An 18,366-nucleotide genomic window follows, 5' to 3' on the forward strand; every position below is an offset into this window, starting at 1 on the left:
ATGACTCCTTTCTTTTTCCCCCAGGGATGCTTTTGAGAATTACTTTCCTTAAACTCAGGAAGCTATGGTAAATTAATTCTCAATTTAGACAAGAATGACCAGAGCGAAGTAAATTGCTTGGTTGGGGAGTTTACAATGTTTACTGAGAGCTGACTATGCATAAGCGGATTTCTGGGCCTGAGCTAAGTGCAAGCACCAGCTCATGCACTTGAACATGAGCTCTCACGTAGGCACGCCCGAGATGGCCGGCCCCTCCCTGACTCTTAGAGGCCCATACGTAACCACATGTGCTAGTATCTCCTCTGCTCAGCACTCCCTCGCACGTCGAAATCTATATAATCTAGCTCTTCCATGATGGAAATGAAGGGTAAGTTCAAAATAATCAGGCCCTGCAGGTCCATGTGCCCTTGACCCTGCTTCCTCCCTCTCCTCTTCTTCCACCGCCTTTTTGCTCCCGTGTCTAGGACCCACCACCCTCAGTGTCCCTTTCTTCCTTCTGCACGGCCTATTCTTTCCTCTCCTTCTGCTGTTCCTTGCCATGGCTCGTTCATCCTCAGAACTGACTTCATGGCCTTGCTGGAGAGAACACAGTCCACTTTGCTCTCAGTCTGCCCCAGTTTGTCTTCTCCAGGAAATCAGGGACAGGCACACCTCAGAGATATTGCAGGCTCAATTCCAGACCACCACAATAAGGCGAATATCATAATAAAGCCAATCAAGTGAGTATTTTGGTCTCCCAGGGCATAGAAAGTTCTGCTTGCACCATACTGTAGTTGATGAAGTGTGCCATAGCATTATGCTTAAAAAAGCTAATATACATACCTTAGGGCGCCTGGGTGGCTCAGTTGGTTAAGTGACTGCCTTCGGCTCAGGTCATGATCCTGGAGTCCCGGGATCGAGTCCCGCATCGGGCTCCCTGCTCGGCGGGGAGTCTGCTTCTCCCTCTGACCCTCTTCCCTCTCGTGCTCTCTATCTCTCATTCTCTCTCTCTCAAATAAATAAATAAAATCTTTTTTTTAAAAAGCTAATATACATACCTTAATCAAAAAATACTTTCTGGCTAAAAAAAATGCTAACCATCATCTGAGCTTCCAGTGAGTCATAATCACGTCACAGATCACCACAACAAATAGAATAATACAGAAAAAGTGTGAAATACTGTGAGAATCACCAAAATGTGACAGAGGCACGAAGCGAGCAGATGCTGTTGGGAAAAGGGCGCCGATAGAATTGCTCTATGCCGGGTTGCCACAGACCTTCACTTTGTCAAAACAAAACCTCAGTGTCTGTGAAGCGCAGTATAGCAAAGCACAATAGAATAAGGTATGCCTGTATTTCTAGATTTCTGCTGGGAATCCTAGCCCCTGAATAAAATGTCAAGTAATAGAATCTAACCTCCTTTGGGTCCTTTCTCCTAGAGGATGGAAAATCAGTCTGCTATCTCGGGCTATCACTGGGGCCCTTTTTCCTGCTGCCGACCGATTGGCCTTACTCTCCTCCGCTCTTTGGTCCCTGGGCATTCCTGTCACCATTCTGTCTCCCTATGTTTCCAACTTTAAGACTTCTGGAGGTTTAGGGTGCCTGGGTGGCTCAGTCATTTAAGCGTCTGCCTTCGGCTCAGGTCATGATCCCAGGGTCCTGGGATCGAGTCCCACATTGGGCTCCTGGCTCAGCAGAGAGTCTGCTTCTCCCTCTACCCTTCCCCCCTGCGCATGATCGCTCTCACTCCTTGTCTCAAACAAATAAATAAAATCTTAAAAAAAAAAAAAAAAGACTTCTTGAGGTTCACTGGCTAATGGTACCATGACCATATCCCTCCCTGGCATGGGGGAACATTCTGTGATTCTTGGCCATCTCAGGGCTCTGAGAAACCCTCGGAGGCTGCCTTACCCTTCCTATAGACACCACAAATGGATGTCTCTTCCGCTTCCTCAGCAAGCTGAAACAGGGAACCCTGGAGCCTTCCTGCCCACTGCATTTTTAACCATGGACAGGGCACAGGTACCCTTTGCACTCTGATCTCCAAACCAGGCTGGTCTTATGTGATTCCCTCCTATTTGCCCTGACTCAGCCTGCTCAACGGCACAGACCTCCTAAGTGACTCACTGGCAACAAAACAATTCTCAATTGCCTTCTGGCTCTCTTCCTGCCTGGCATCCCAGGTCATTTTCTCCAGGCTTGAGCAGGGAGCAATGGGGCCCTTCTCTGCCGTGCATTCTGAGCTTCGCGTCATGCCCAGGCCTTGGCTTTGGGAAGCCACGACTTTTAACTACTTGGTTAGTTGCTTTTGCCTATGTCATCAGTTCCCCTGAGGGAACCGAGGCTGCCTGCCTCAAGGAGAGTAAGGGTAGGGCCACTGAGAAAGCAGAAAAAGTAGCAGAGGCTCATCATATCATGCCATTACATGGTTAGAAGTGTTCCCAATCATGGTTTGAGACAGACAACAAAGGACGTATGTATTTCAGCTTGCTGGCTGCCCTTACAGAACACAAAATGATCAGGAGATGGGGAGGAAGTTGGACTGGTTTAACAGCTGTGATTCACTATCACATGCTCATATTATTTTAGCAATATTTAATGAGCATTCCAAATTCTGCGACAGTACCAATAAGAGTCACCATTTCTGCCCCCAAATGAAGCCGCAGGTGACGGCATAATAGATAAATATCACTGAAAACGGACTAATAATTTTCTGAAGTGATAGGTTGAGTTTTTGCTCATTCACTATTTACTTGGCAGTGGAGGGGGTGGAGGATGGGGACTGCATTTTTGGGCCAGAATGTAATGACATTTAAAAAAAAAAAAGATTTTATTTATTCGAGAGAGCGAGAGATAGCGAGAGGGAGAGCATGAGCAGGGGGCAGAGGCAGAAGCAGGCTCCCCACGGAGAAGGGAGCCTGATGGGGGCTCAATCTCAGGCCCCCGGGGGATCATGATCTGAGCTGAAGGCAGATGCTTAATGAACCAAGCCCCCCAGGCTCCCCTGTGATGGCATTTTTTGGGCTACAGTTGTGACTAGGCATATCAGTGGTACCATTGACCTGGGAAGGCCCTCTTTCATGTCTCTGGCCCTGGGGCGGGACATAAAGATTTATGGGGTCTCTTTTGCTTATGATGCAAGCATATTTCCAGTTTCTCTCCCCAAGTTTGCAGCTTCTAGAACAGGAGCTCAGTCAGTAGTAGTTCTATGAATGTGATTCAGTATAGATCATCATCATCAAAAAAAATTCAAGTGAGTCACTCTGTCTTGCTGTGAAAGTTTTGAAGGGCAAGTATGGCCATCAGTTTCTTTTCCTAATCTGGAAGGTTCTCTGAGTAAACAAATCATCCAGGGGTCCTAAACTGGCGGTGATCCTGAACCTGGGTCCAGGATCAGGGTCAGGACATGGAAGGCATGGGAATGCGTGCTTTGTTTCCAGGGCCTATAATGGTGAGAAGCAACTGAGTTGAACTCAATCAGCCCATCTCCCTAAATGTCCACCTGATTGAAAGAGGGGACACTGGTTACCTGTCCTGAGGATGGCATCACCTGAACCAGGCCAGGACAGTGGCTGCTCCTGACAGCTTAGAGAAACAATTTTCAGATCACGTATCATGTTAACTTCATAAAACCAAGAAAAAAAAATGAATGCAAACATCCTCTGAAGAATTATAATCCTCTATCTGAAAAGCTGGACCCCAGCGGTTCTCATGTATGTGCTGGTCTCCATGTGAGCAGCTAGCAATCAAAGCTTTGATTCTTTAACACATGTGAGATTATTTTGAACCATGAGGGATTTGAACTCTCTGCATTTCCCACAGGAAGCAGCATGCTGGTGAGAGTCAAGAACACACCAGGGCCCCCAGACTCAGATCTGAGGCTCATTAATCAGACACTACAATTAATACATATCTGTAAGAAGAGAGAGAAATTTCTCTTGAGGTTTGCCTTTCTTTTAATTGCCTAATTTCCTGAGATAGATGCAGAATTATTCTAATTCGTACAGATCTGGATTTGACCTTCATGTGGCCAACAGATGTGTCAATGGGTTACAAAAATCTATTTTTCTAAAATGAAACTATGCAATGGTAAAAGAAATGAAGAACTACATCCCTACTGTAGCACCCCAATTCCCACTCCTATCAAAGCATTCCCCAGGCAATATGCGTCAGGCCTCAATCAAATATTAGGTAGGCCCCGCATGAATCGAATATAGACACTGGCAAGGATTTAGAAATTTAAACATTCTTCTAGTGACTTAAGTAAATCGTTCTCATGGGACTGCTGCCAGCCCTCCTTGGGGGCAATGCTTTTAGAACTTGGAAAAATCTGGACTTTGAGTCTTTAAACTCATAGAAATGGGGTTTTGATAAGCTGAGGCTCTAGAGGTTGACTGGCCCTATGTTTGCTAAGTAATAGACCAGTGTTGGTATGAAAACCACATGATGAAAGGACACAACTGGCTTCTTACTCTTGTCAGGGCCCACCCAGGCAAGTTGCAGTAGGTAGCTTGTGCTCTAAATTCTAGAAGCTCAGACAGTGTCAGGAAAACTGTTTTCTTTCAGGACACAGACTTTTTTTTTTATTTAAATTCAGTTAACATAGGGTGTATTATTAGTTTCAGAGGTAGAGTTCAGGGACTCATCGGTTGCACAGAACACCCACTGCTCCTTACATCACATGCCCTCCTCAATGCCTATCACCCAGTTACCCCGTTCCCCCCACCAGACTCGATTATTGAGAATTGTGTGAGGAAGGCTGTTTCTCTGTTTTGATGCATAGCCAAATTTCTTAATAAATATAATTTTTATCTTTTTTGTCCTTTTTGTGGTCATTCTCCATCTTTCTCACTGGCTTGTCTTCAGGTTCTTTGCTTTCAATCTAGGCGACCTCATTGGACAAAATAAATGGGATTTCTTCTTTCACTTAAAATCCATCAATATTTTATCAACGTGCATACAGTAAAATCCGAGGCCCATAAAATTGATAAAGTCATGTGAAATTGGTAAATTGAAAGTCATATATTATAGACTACTAAGACATATATAGCATACATAAAATGTAATACATGTTTAGAATAGTGTCAAGGAGGAAAATCTTCTGCCCTATGGCCCTTCTAGCTGGACTTAGAATCAAATTGACAGGAGACAGATTAACAGGAGAAAATCAAATTTAATAGATGTACATGCGAGGAATCCACACAGACATGGAATTCCAAAGACAGTGAGTCACCAAGAAGCTTATATGAGCTAAAGAAAAGTAGGGGCTTGCTGACACAAAGGGGAGAAAACTCATTAGCAAGAGGTGAAAGGAGATGTTTGGAAAAACAAGATTGTTCTATAATGCAGATGAGTTCCTTCCGTCTTAAAAGGGGCCTCTGCATACTTCCCCTCCTGTTGCAGGCTCTCCTTTCCAATGTAAATGTAGGCAGTCATGGGGGAGGCAGAGCACCTTTTCTGCTTACTACTTTTAATTCAAAAAGATCTTTATGTCAAAGTGGCACATTTTGGGGTGCCTCATCCTGCACCCCTTTAATAGCAAAAGATTTAAAACAATCTAAATGTTGATTAGTGGTTAGTTAACTAGTGATTCATAAAGTATTGTATATTCACACAATGGAATGCTATGCATCTGTGAACAAGAATGAGGAAGCTCTTTATATATGGATATGGTAAGAACGCGAGGCCAGAACCCCCACTTCACATCCTCAAAACCAAAGCCCTCATTCATTCCCCCTGCTACTGGAAATGTTGACAAATGACACTTCATAGCTGAGTTCCCCTCTGGAGATTGTCCAGATTGTCTCCACTTGCTTGCCCCTCCCTTTACTTCCTTTCCTTTCCTTTTTTTTTTTTTTTTAAACTAGGCTCCACACCCAGCATGGAGCCCAACATGGGGCTGGAACTCACGACCTTGAGATTGCAACCTGAGCTGAAATCAAGAGTCAGACACGTAACCAAGTGAGTCACCCAGGCGCCCTTGCCCCTGCCCCTCCCTTTACTTCTAAGCCCACCACAGTCTGGTCACTATGCCCGCTGCCCTGTTAAAATTCCCCTCATGTCACCATATTAGGGCAACTAACATTAGCGGCAGTAACCTGCAGAACCTCCAGTTCTCAGAGCCTTAACAGAATATTTATTTCTTGCCCTGCCGTAGTCCAATGCACGCTGAGTGGCTCTTGCAGAGGCTGCTCTCGGGCAACAGGCTTGAGCCCTAGAAACCTGAGCAAGGCAAAAGGGCCACAGTGACCACTGAGCTGAAGCGAATAGGCTCATTAAGCCATAAGCCCTAACTGACGAATGGGCTACTTACAACCAGGAAGAGTTCCTAAGACTACTAAAAAAGGGGAAAAGTCCATACGTTCCCATACTCCCTCACTCTGCCCTATAACTGTGGCCCCTCCCCACCGCCTCCTGGCAGACAGTCTCTCCTCTGTGGTCCTGCCTGCCGCTCCCTTGTGGTGTAGCCAATAAACTTCTATCTCTTTTGTTCTGCCTCGGATGAATTCTTTCACTGCCCACACCACTGGCCCCCATCCTATCCGGAGGCCCCACAGCTCTCTTGGGGAGCTGTCCTCTCTGTGGTGATTCAGAATCTCAGGCTCCTTCTAGCCTGTGGCCCCACTTTCCCTTGGGGCTCTCTTTAAGTTGCACACTGGATCCTTTGCATTCCGCCTGCCAAAAAACCTGAGAAGTAGTAAAGGATCGTGTAGAAAGTTTCCTGACTAGGCATACCTCACTTCCTCCACATCCCAGCGGTCAGCAATCAGTCACATGGCCTCAAGGGAACTGCGAGGAAGTCTGGGAATGCAGACCCCTTGTGTGCCCTGGAAATGGGACCACTGAGCATCTGGATGGATGGAACCTTCCACATCAACAGTGGTGACCTCCTCGCTGCCACCCAGTGGCTACTTTTAAGCTCTCCTTTGCCCTGGCCTCCCTGCGGCATCGCTCATCCTTGATGACTGCTTCCTTGACTCATCTGCTTTCTGGAGCTCCCCACCTGCCTCCAGCCGCTCATCTGCCCTTCAGCGCCTTGCTCTCATGTCCTTCATAGGATCATCTTCTCTGCTGCTTTCATTATGGCTACATCTCTCTTCTGCCCAAAACGCCGAGGATAGGGGGCCTTTCCCTACTCTTTCTGTATCCCCATTCTTTTTTTTTTTTCCCTTTGCATTCCAATTCCTAACAAGGTGACTGCCCCTTAGTAAGTGCCCCATGAACGTTTGTGAATTAGATTGGTGAATGATTCTTCGTTGTCAACACACTCGTAGTCCATACACACAATTAATCCCAGAGGGAACATGAGCCAAGTGTAAACGTTAGGGGTCTCCAGGTGCTGTGCAAGGTCACGGGAGAACAAAGTCTCTTCTTGCTGAAAGGAGATAAGGAAATCCGCACGGATGAGGCAAGAGTAGAATGGGGAGGTCAGACTCTCTTGTGCCAAGACGGCCATGGAAGTATTTGGAGTGATAGCTACTAGGGCAGGTGACTTTGGCCGAAAGGGAGCGTATGTACAGGAAGGAAACAAGAGGCAAGAGATAGGTTTGAAGAAAGAGAAGGCTTGTTGGTAAGGATCCTGAGAATTATGTGCCCTTGACTTTATCCTATCAGCCCTGGAAAGCACGGAAGATTTTTTATCAGAGTGATTATTAAACATTTCCTAAGCACTTTACTACGCGCTGGACACTTTTCTAGGTACTTGGGTCCATCAGCGGTTAGAACACAGAAAGAGCCCTGCTTTCAAGTGAGTTATATTATAGGAGAGGGAAACGACAAATAAGAATACATATGTAAATTACATATCATTTCGGAAGGTGGTAAGTACTATGGGAAAAAGAAAACTAGAGCAGGGTAAAAAGGAATCATGGTTCTGGGGGCAGGGCAAGAGAGTGGGGACAGATTACAATATTGAATAGAATGCTGAGGGTAGGGGCGCCTGGGTGGCTCCGTCAGTTAAGCGTCTGCCTTCAGCTCAGGTCATGATCCCGGGGTCCTGGGATCGAGCCCCACATCAGACTCTCGGCTCAGCAGTGGGGTCTGCCTCTCCTTCTTTCTCTGCCCCTCCACCTGCTTGTGCTCTAGAAAGAAAGAAAGAGAGAGAGAGAGAAAAAGAAAGAAAAGAGGAAAAAAAGGAAGAAAGGAAGGAAGGAAGAAAGAAAATCTAAAAAAAAAAAAAGAATGCTGAGGGTAGACATCATTGGACAAGTGAGATTTGAGAAAGGATTTGAAGGAGGTGAAGGCATTAACCAAGTCAGCATCTGGAGGGGGGGAAGGGTTGTATTATGTACTGCTGGAAAACAAATCACCCCAGCACTTAGACGTTTTAAACAATAATAAGGATCTATTATCTCATAATTCCTGTGGGCCAGGAATTCAGAAGCAACTTAATTGACTCAGAATGTCTCCCAAGACTCTAGTCAAGATGTTGACTGGGGCTGCAGTCATATGAAGACGTGACTAGAGAAGGAGGGTCTACTTCTGAGGGGGCTCACCCACATGGCCGGCTGGCTAATGTGTCTGTTAGTGGGTGGTCTTCATTCCTCACCACACAGGCCTCTCCACAGGGCTGCGTGAGTATCCTCATGACAGGGTGGGTGGCTTTCCCCCAGAGCCAGTGATCCAAGAAAGAGCAAGACAGAAGTCATAATGTTTTTTATGACCTAGCCTCAGAAGTCACAAGCCACCATTGCTGTAGCATCCTACTGGTTACACTGGTTGGCTCTATTCAGCATGAAAGGGGACTACACGAGGACATGAATACCAGAAGGTTACATTCACTGGGGGCCATCTTGGACGATGGTTACCACGGGAGTATTCCAAGTAACAAGAGGAAACAACTAAAACAAAGGTTCTATGGTGGGAATGTATGTGGAACAGCAAAGTTGGTGTGCTGGAGAAGACTGAGCCGGGGGAGCGGCACTGTAGACGAGGCGCTCAGAGAGGTAATGTAGAGCTTTGTAGGCTGCCGTGAAGACTTTGACTAAAAGTGAAGGGATGGAAAATATTCCATGTAAATGAAAAACAAAAGAAAGCTGGGGTGGCTGAATTTCTATCAGACAAAATAGACTTTAAGACTATAACAAGAGACAAAGAAGGTCATTACATAATGATAAAGGGGTCAATACAAGAGGATATAACATTTGTAAATCTTTATGCACTCAGCATAGAAGCACCTAAATATATAAAGCAAAGTTTAATAGACCGAAGAGGAGAAATAGACAGCAATAATGATAAGGCTTTTTAATACCCACTTACGTCAGTGGAGAGATCATCCAGACAGATCGATTAAGGAAACACTGGCCTTAAATGACACATTAGACCAGTTGAACTTAACAGGCATATTTAGCCATAAGAGACTCTTAATCATAGGAAACAAACTAAGGGTTGCTGGAAAGGGGGGGGTGGTGGTATGGGGAAGGAGGTAACTGGGTGATGGATATAAAGGAAGGCACGTGAGGTAATGAGCACTGGGTATTGTCTAAGACTGATGAATCACTGACCCCTACCTCTGAAACTAATAATACGTTATATGTTAATTAATTCAATTTAAATTTTAAAATTGTTAAAAAAAAAAAAAAAAGACCCTGGGTGGGGGGAAACAGGCATATTTAGAACAGTCCAACCAAAAGTAACAGAATACACATTCTTCTCAAGTGCACATGGATCATTCTCCAGTACCAATTTAGGAAGACTGAAATCATACCAAGGACCTTTTCTGACCACAGTGGTCTAAAATCAATTACAAAAAGAAGCCTGGAAAATTCACAGATATGTGGAGATTTAACAACATATTCTCGAACAATCAATAGATCAAAGAAGAAATCAAAAGAGAAATAAAAAATACCTTAAGTGAAAATGGAAATGCAGCATACCAATACTTATTGGCTGCAGCAAAAGCAGTTCTAAGGGGAAAGTTCATAGCAATAAATGCCCACCTCAGGAAATAAGAAAGGGGCGCCTGGCTGGTTCAGTCGGTAAAGCATGCGACTCTTGATCTTGGGGTTGTGAGTTTGAGCCCCATGTTGGGCACAGAATTTACTTAAAGAATAAACTGTTTAAAAAAAAAGAAGAAGAAAGATCTTAAACAACTTAACTTTACGTGTTAAGGAACTAGAAAATGAACAAATGAAACCCAAAGTTAGTAAAAGGAAGGAAATGACAAAGATCAGAGTGAAAATAAATGAAATAGAGACTAAAAAGGCAACAGAAAAGATCAAACTAAGAAGCTGCTTTTTTTAAACTAAGAGCTGGCTTTTTGAAAAGATAAAACCGATAAATGTTTAGCTGGGCTCAGCAAGAGGGGAAAAAAAAGAAAAAAAGAGGACCCAAATAAATAAAATTAAAAAATGAAAGACAAGATGTTACAACTGATACCACAGAAATACATAATCATATGAGACTACTATGAACAATTATACGCCAACAAATTGGACAACCTAGAAGAAATGAACAAATTCCTAGAAACATATAGCCTACCAAGATTGAATCATGCAGAAATAGAAAATCTGAACAGACCAATTACTAGTCAGAGGATTGAATCAATAATCAAAACCTCCCAATAAACAAAAGTCCAGGACAGGTGGCTTCATTGGTGAATTCTACCAAACATTTAAAAGAAGAATTAACATCAATCCTTCTCAAACTTTTCCAAAAAAAAGAAGAGGGAATACTTCCAAACTCATTTTATGAGACTGACATCAAAACCAGACAAGGACCAAACTCATTTTATGAGACTGACATCAAAACCAGACAAGGACATCACAAGAAAATTACAGGCCAATATCCCTGATGAACACAGATGCAAAAATCCTCAACAAAATATTAGCAAACCAAATTCAACAATTCATTAAAAGGATTAACACTGTGATCAAATGGGATTTATTCCAGGGATGAAAGTATGGTTCAACATATGCAAATCAATCACTAACAAAATGAAGGATAAAAGTCAGATGATCATCTCAATATAGGCAGAAAAAACATTTGACAAAATTCAACATCCATTAATGATAACTCTCAACAAAGTGGGTATAGAGGGAATGTAACTCAACATAATAAAGGTCATATATGACAAATCCACAGCTAACATCATAGTCAATGGTAAAAAGCTGAAAGTTTTTCCTCTAAGATCAGGAACAAGACAAAGATGCCCACTCTCACCACTTGTATTCAATATTGTTTTAGAAGTTCCAGCCAGGACAATTAGGCAAGAAAAAGAATAAAAGACATTCGAGTTGGAAAGGAAGCAATAAAACTGTCACTATTTGAAGATGACATTATATAGAGAGAACCCTAAAGATTCCACCAAACAAAACCAAAAAACCCCACAACCTGTTAGAACTAATAAACCCATTTGGTAAAGCTGAAGGCCACAAAATCTACATACAAAAATCTGTTGCATTACTATACATTAATAACAAGCTACCAGAAAGAGAAATTAAGAAAACAATCCCATTCACAATTGCTTCAAAGAGAATAACATACCTAGTAATAAATTTAACCAAGGATGTGAAAGACTTGTACACTGAAAACTGTACGACATTGAACAAAGAAATTGAAGAAGACACAAATAAATGGAAAGATATTCCATGCTTGTGGATCAGAATTAATAGTTAAAATGTTCATACTACCTAATGCAATGTATAGATTCAATGCAATTCCTATCAAAATTCCAATGGCATTTCTTACAGAAATACAACAATCTTAAAATTTGTATGGAACCACAAAAGATCCCAAATGGCCAAAACAATCTTGAGAAAGAAGAACAGAGCTGGCAGCATTATACTTTCTGATTTTAAACTATATTACAAAGCTATAGGAATTAAGACAGTATGGTATTGGCATAAAAACAGACACATAGATCAACAGAGCAGAATAAGAGAGCCCAGAAATAAACCCATACAAATGTGGTCAATTAATTTATAATCACATAAATGTTTGGAGCCAAGAATATATAATGGGAATTTATAACATTGCTAGAAAAATTGCACAGCCTCATGCAAGAGAATGAAACTGGACCACTATTTTAACCACACACAAAAATTAACTCAAGATGGATTAAAGACTTGAGCGTAAGACCTGAAACAACAGAACTCTTAGAAAAAAATTTAGGTGGTAAACTCCTTGATATCAGCCTTGACAACATTTTTTTTTTTTAATCTGACACCAAAAGGAAAGGCAACAAAACTAAAACTAAATAAATGGGACTGCATCAAACTAAAAAGCTTTCACACAGCAAAAAGGAAACCCTCAACAAAATGAAAAGGCAACTTACTGAATGGGAGAAAATAATTGCAAATCATCTAGCTGATAAGGGGTTAATACCCAAAATACATAAAAAAAAAAAAAAACCTCATACAGCTCAATAGCAAATGAATAGACATTTTTTCAAAAAAGACATTCAGATGGCCGACAGGTATATGGAAAGATGCTTAACATCACTCATCGTCAGGGAAATGCAAATCAAAACCACACTGAGCTATATCACCTTACACCTGTCAAAAGGCCAGTACCAAAAAAAAAAAAAAAAACAACAGGTGTTTGTAAGAATGTGGAGAAAAAGAGAACCCCGTGCAGTCCCTAATGGGAATGTAAATTGGTGCCCCCAAGAAGGAAAACAGGATGAATGTGCCTCAAAAAATTAAAAATAGAAATACCATATGACCCAGCAACCCCACTTCTGTGTATTTATCCAAAGGAAATGAAAACACTGACTTGAAAACATGTACACACCCCCATGTTCACCGCAGCATCATTTCCAATAGCCAAGACATGGCAGCAACCTAAGCGTCCAATGGTGGATGAATGGATGAATAAGATGTGGTATATACAGCTGACCCTCTTAAAAAAAAAAAAAAAGATTTTATTTATTTTTGACAGAAAGAGAGAGAGCACAAGCAGAGGGAGCAGCAGAGGAAGAGAGAGAAGCAGGCTCCCTATGGACAGGGAGCCCGATGCGGGGCTTGATGCCAGGACCCTGGAATCACGACCCGAGCTCAACGCAGACACTTAATGGACTTAGCCACCCAGGTGCCCCTCCAGTTGACCCTTGAACAACATGGGTTTGAACTCCGTGGGTCCACTTATTGTGGATTTTTTTCGATAAACAGTACTATAAATGTATTTTCTCTTCCTTATGATTTTCTCAACATTTTCTTTTACTTATTACAAGAACACAGTATATATTATATATAATATACAAAACGCATGTTAATTGTGTTATTGGTAAGGCTTCTAGTCAACAGTGGGCTATTAGTAGTTAAATTTGGGGGAAGTAAAAAATTATATGTGGATTTTTGCCTGCGCAGGGGGGTCAGCACCCTTAACCTTGGCATCATTCAAGGGTCAGCTGTATAGATGCAATGCAATATTATTCAGCCATAATAAAGAAGGAAATCTTGGGGCGCCTGGGTGGCTCAGTCGGTTAAGCGTCTGCCTTCAGCTCAGGTCATGATCTCAGGGTCCTGGGATTGAGCCCCACGTCTCATTGGGCTCCCTGCTCAGCGGGGAGTCTGCTTCTCCCTCTCTCTCTGCCCCCCCCTCCGCTGTCTCTTGCACCCTCTCTCAAATAAATAAATCTTTAAAAAACAAAAAGAAGGAAATCTTGCTGTTTGTGACATGGATGGACCTTGAGGGCTATATGAAAGACACATGTTGTGTGATCTCATTTATATGTGGAATCTTAAAAAACCCCAAAACCAAAACCTGAACTCAGATATAGAGAACAGATTGCTGGTTGCCAAAGGCAAGGGGGGGGGGGGCAAATGGGCAAAGGGGGTCAAAAGGTACAAACTTCCATATAATGTACAGATGGTGACTATAGTTAATAATAATGTTTGGCATATTTGAAAGGTGCGAAGAGAATAAATCTTAAAAGTTCTTGTCACAAGAAAAAAACTGTAACTGCGTGCTGACAGATGTTAACAGACTTGTGCTAATCATTTCCCAATATATACAAATGTTGAATCGTTATGTTGCGCACCTGAAAGTAATAGTGTTATATGTCAATTACATCTCAATTAAAAACTGCATATAAAAGAGACTTTTATACTGTGAATCAAATGGGGAGTCACTGGAAGGTTTTGAGCAGAGGAATGAGGGGAACTGACCTATGTTTTAATTAGCAATAATCGCGCCTTGGATAAACCTCATTGGCTACGATTCTGCCACTGCGCAAAGGTGACTTAGGTTTTAGAGTCTCGCTCCTGCTGCTGTGCTGTCATTATCAGCTTTTTTTTTTAAAGATTTTATTTATTTATTTATTTGAGAGAGAGAATGAGAGAGAGAGAGCACATGAGAGGAGGGAGGGTCAGAGGGAGAAGCAGACTCCCCGCCAAGCAGGGAGCCCGATGCGGGACTTGATCCCGGGACTCTAGGATCATGACCTGAGCCGAAGGCAGTCGCTTAACCGACTGAGCCACCCAGGCGCCCGTTATCAGCATTTCTGAAGATTAATAATGACCCTGCCCTTGAGGAAGTGCTCAAACTACGCTAAGGGAATCCATTAGGATGCTAGAGTAAGAATCTAGATAATAAGCCTGGGTCTTCTTCATGTTAACAAGGACCTGCCCCCGGCAGAGGCAACAAAAAGGGAAGGGGAAATATGATTTAGAAAGGTGCTATAAAGGACAAATGCCCCCGTTAATGACGGATGTGATACGTGAAGTGAGACAGTGACCAAAAAGATAAAAAAAATACCTAAAGTCTTGGAGCCTTTGAGACCCGAAGAGCCTATCTAGAAGCAAAATGTGACGTCAGTGGAGGGCGCCCTCCTTAAAAATCAACGACTCCATTCCTCTGAACGGAGATGAGCCGGAGCTGCTGGGGCAGCCCTGGTAGAAAATTCCAGTTTACAGTAGTGCAGGAGAGCACAGCTAGTGGGATTAAAGGAAGGGCTGTCAAATCCACCTTCCGTCTCACTTTCACACTCGAATTTCACCCGAATTCTAGAGCAAGGGACTATGGGAAAGAAGCAGTATTTATGGCCACACGCTGGACCATCCACGTGAAAACAATCGCCTTGATTGGCAGCCGCCCCCACCCTCCCCTGACCTTGCTCACGCTCGTCTCCTCGTGGCTCTTCGCTTGCACGTGTGCACACGTGCAGGTCCCGACGCCTGCCTGCGGCCCGTGCAAGTCGAGCAAGAGGGCTGGGCATTTGTCTTTTTCTGGCTTGCTCTGTTCTTCGAGTACGCAATTCCCAGGCATATTTGGTGACAGGTTGCAGAACAGCAGAAAGAATCCCTCTCCAAATCTGTTAAGAGGCCGCAAGGTTTCCGGCGGCACCCGAAGCATGCGCTGATGGGTCTGGGGGCAGCCTGAATGGGAGGAAGGCTGTGGGCAGAAGAGTGGTCTCTGGCTTTGGAGGTCGGGAAGGAGGGAGGGAGAGGGGCGATCTGTGCGCAGGAAAGCTCCGCGGCCTTGCGGAAGGACAAGGCCAAGGGCGCAGGCTAGCACGGTCCCCTCTTCTCTGTGCGCCCCCCCCACCCCCCGCATAGCCCGCGGCCCTTGGGCCCACACATCATCCCAGACGGAGGCTCTCCGCGCAGTTCGCAGCGGCCAGGCCCTATGTGGTCCGGAGAAAAGCTCAAGCGCTGTTCCCTGGTCCTTGTGCCTTCCGATGGATGGTGCAGGCCTCTTGGGCTCACGCGCTCAAAATGACCTGCAGGAATCCAGGAGCACCCTGGTCTGTGGATAAGAAATCAAACCAGTACACGAACTAGAATGAGTGATGATGTACTGTTTTCAGTTCGATATAAAACAACGGGTCTGATTCTCCTGAGTTCCCTCCTCACGGTGCCTTTCCCGGTGTCAGACTGTGGGTTTTCCAGAGGCAAGGGTGTGAGGGCAAGCCCGGGAGGTGGTCCCAGGAGAGCTCGCAGGAGGGGAGGAGGACTTGAACCGCTGGGAGGGGAGGGAGACAATAAAGGCTGGCCGTGGGCTCAGCCACCGCCGTGGGCAGCGGGGGCTCCATCCGGAGGGGGGCATTCTGGCAAGTTCGCCTCGCCAGGATGGCAAGGGAGCTGCCGTTCCTGTCCACCCATTTGTCATCTGGCTGCCTGCTGCTTCCAGAACGTTGCCTTTCCAACACTCGGGCTTGTCTGCACAGCAAACATCCTCCTGCCACCAGGAAAACAGCGCTGGGCGGAGAAACGCAGGGTTCACGGGAAACAGCCTTCGGCGCGCGCAGAGGAGGGCCGAGAGCATGCGCAGCAGCTGCCTCTGGCGCCGCTCAGCCACAAACCAGGCGCGAGGCCTGCTGAGCGCGCCTGTTCCCCGGGCCCGCTCACTAGCAGGTGCTGTCTTCATCGCTCTGGAAAAGGATCAGCTAGAGCCCGTGGCCTACCTCCGCCTGCACGCCAACATACTGGAAATACAAACATGTTCTCTCGACTCACACAGATCCAGGCCCCAAGCCTCGGAAGCGGAATGACTCCAGGAAATTGTTTAACTTCTTGGATCTGTCAAAAACAGAGAAAATAATAGCTAGCTTGCAAGCTGAGGCAAACTTCTATGGCCACATTATTACTGTTTTTGTTAGTGGTCCCCTCCTCGATCTTGACTCTGATTTCATTAGACTCGTCAAATTCTGGGTTGTCAGGGTTTGGAATAGATTTAGCCATCGTGTAGCCCAGACCTCTCCTTCGAGCCCCGAGGAGCAAAGGCCCACAAAGCGGAAGGACTAATGGGTGGACACGAACCTAGTTCTCACAGTCTCTTTCTTTCTGATTAGAAGAATAATGCAGACCCGCTGGAGAAAAATTAGAAAACTCAGAAAAACGTGTTAGGCAAATATAAAAAGGAATTATTTTAGCAGATCCTTGGCTTTACTTGGCTCATATTGGAGTTTTTGTACATCTAAGACTACATGCAGGCTCTGTTAAAAGTTGATGATTTACCGACTCACTTGTTCGGAACGTGTCTAGGATCTGTTGGAGTGAAGGTGATGCCAACAGGCAGGAGAAGAGCTTAATAAAGTTCAGCCACCAAGGCAATCTCATGGTTCATGGGGCAGTTCGTGGCACTGTGGACAGATTAAAATACTTTCTTGAGAAACCTACTTTTCTGGAAGCCCCCAGCAGATCTGTCTTCAGACCTCATTGCACCGAATTCAGTTTGAGGCTCACGTTGACCAAGCAGCAGGGCTAGCACAAGGTCATCAGATTAGAGAGAATGATTGCTCAGACTCCTTGACTTTTGCTTAGTTTTCCATAGTTCCAGCAAACAAGCAAGATGAGGCTTATTCACAGGGCCAGGGGGCTGAGCAGAAGCAACTTCTCAGTGCTTGCCTCACGGGGATGCGCCTGAAGTTGGGGGTCCCAGCAAGAGACCACCAGGGCAGAGGAGCTCAGAAATGTACATTTTCTCCTTCTCATATCAGGTGAGGCTGGAGGTCAGGGCAGCACCCCTATTTCTGTGAAAAGAAATTTTTGCTGCCGGACGTTAATATAACTTAGCTACTTATACACTCTCTTCATGTTTTTGGCACAGGGCCCTGGCTCTGGCCTGCCACCACGCCCATCCCAGAACCAACCTCTTTAGCCATGGGACATCCATGCTCAACTTGGCTGAGGTTGAATCCCAAGGGAGGTGATCCTGATGAGGTTAAAACAATTCAGGGCGCCTGGGTGGCTCAGATGTTAAGCGTCTGCCTTCGGCTCAGGTCATGATCCCGAGGTCCTGGGATCGAGTCCCGCATCGGGTTCCCTGCTCAGCGGGGAGCCTGCTTCTCCCTCTGCCTCTGCCTCTCTCTCTCTCTCCCTGTCTGTCATGAATAAATAAATAAAATCTTTAAAAAAAAAAAAAACAATTCAGGCTGGGAGCAATGAGGAATAAGTGCTTAATGCATATGGGGTCTCCTTAGGGGGTGATGAAAATGTTTTGGAACTAAATAGAGGTGATGATTGCACAACATCGTGAAGGTACTCAATGCTGCCGAATTGTACACTTTAAAATAGTTAATTGCATGCTATGTGAATTTCGCCTCAATACAAACAAATAACAATTACAGCCACACTCGGGATTGTGAGAGGAGTCAACCCCGCCCCGCAACTGCATGGCTGATACAGAATGCAGAATGGAAGGGTTGGGTGTTGGGTAGGTAACCTGGTGTCCACCACAAAACTCCTATTGAGAGAACAGCCAGTGGTGGAGGGCAAGAGGACGGGGTTTGAGGTCACAGCAGTCTTGGGATCTAATACTGGCTTAGCTTTTATCACCTATTTGCTATGTGACTTTGAGAAAATTATTCCACTGCTTTGAGCCTTGCCTGTTAAATGGGGAGAATGCCGTATGGTGTATGGGTGTCCTGGGGATTAGCTGGGGCAACCCATAAAAACCACTGGCACACATAATACATACTAAGCAGGAAACTAAGGAAACGAAGTC

General features: G+C 44.6%; 1 pseudogene; it reads right to left on the reverse strand.

Moving 5' to 3' along the window:
• Window positions 1–14,076: 14,076 nt before the first annotated feature.
• Window positions 14,077–14,159, reverse strand: LOC114218131 (U4 spliceosomal RNA; annotated as a pseudogene).
• Window positions 14,160–18,366: the final 4,207 nt, after the last annotated feature.

Source organism: Eumetopias jubatus, unplaced genomic scaffold (assembly GCF_037043125.1).
Source record: "Eumetopias jubatus isolate StellerSeaLion01/CBP00866 unplaced genomic scaffold, mEumJub1_p1.0 scaffold_11, whole genome shotgun sequence".
NCBI classification, from domain to species: Eukaryota; Metazoa; Chordata; class Mammalia; order Carnivora; family Otariidae; genus Eumetopias; species Eumetopias jubatus.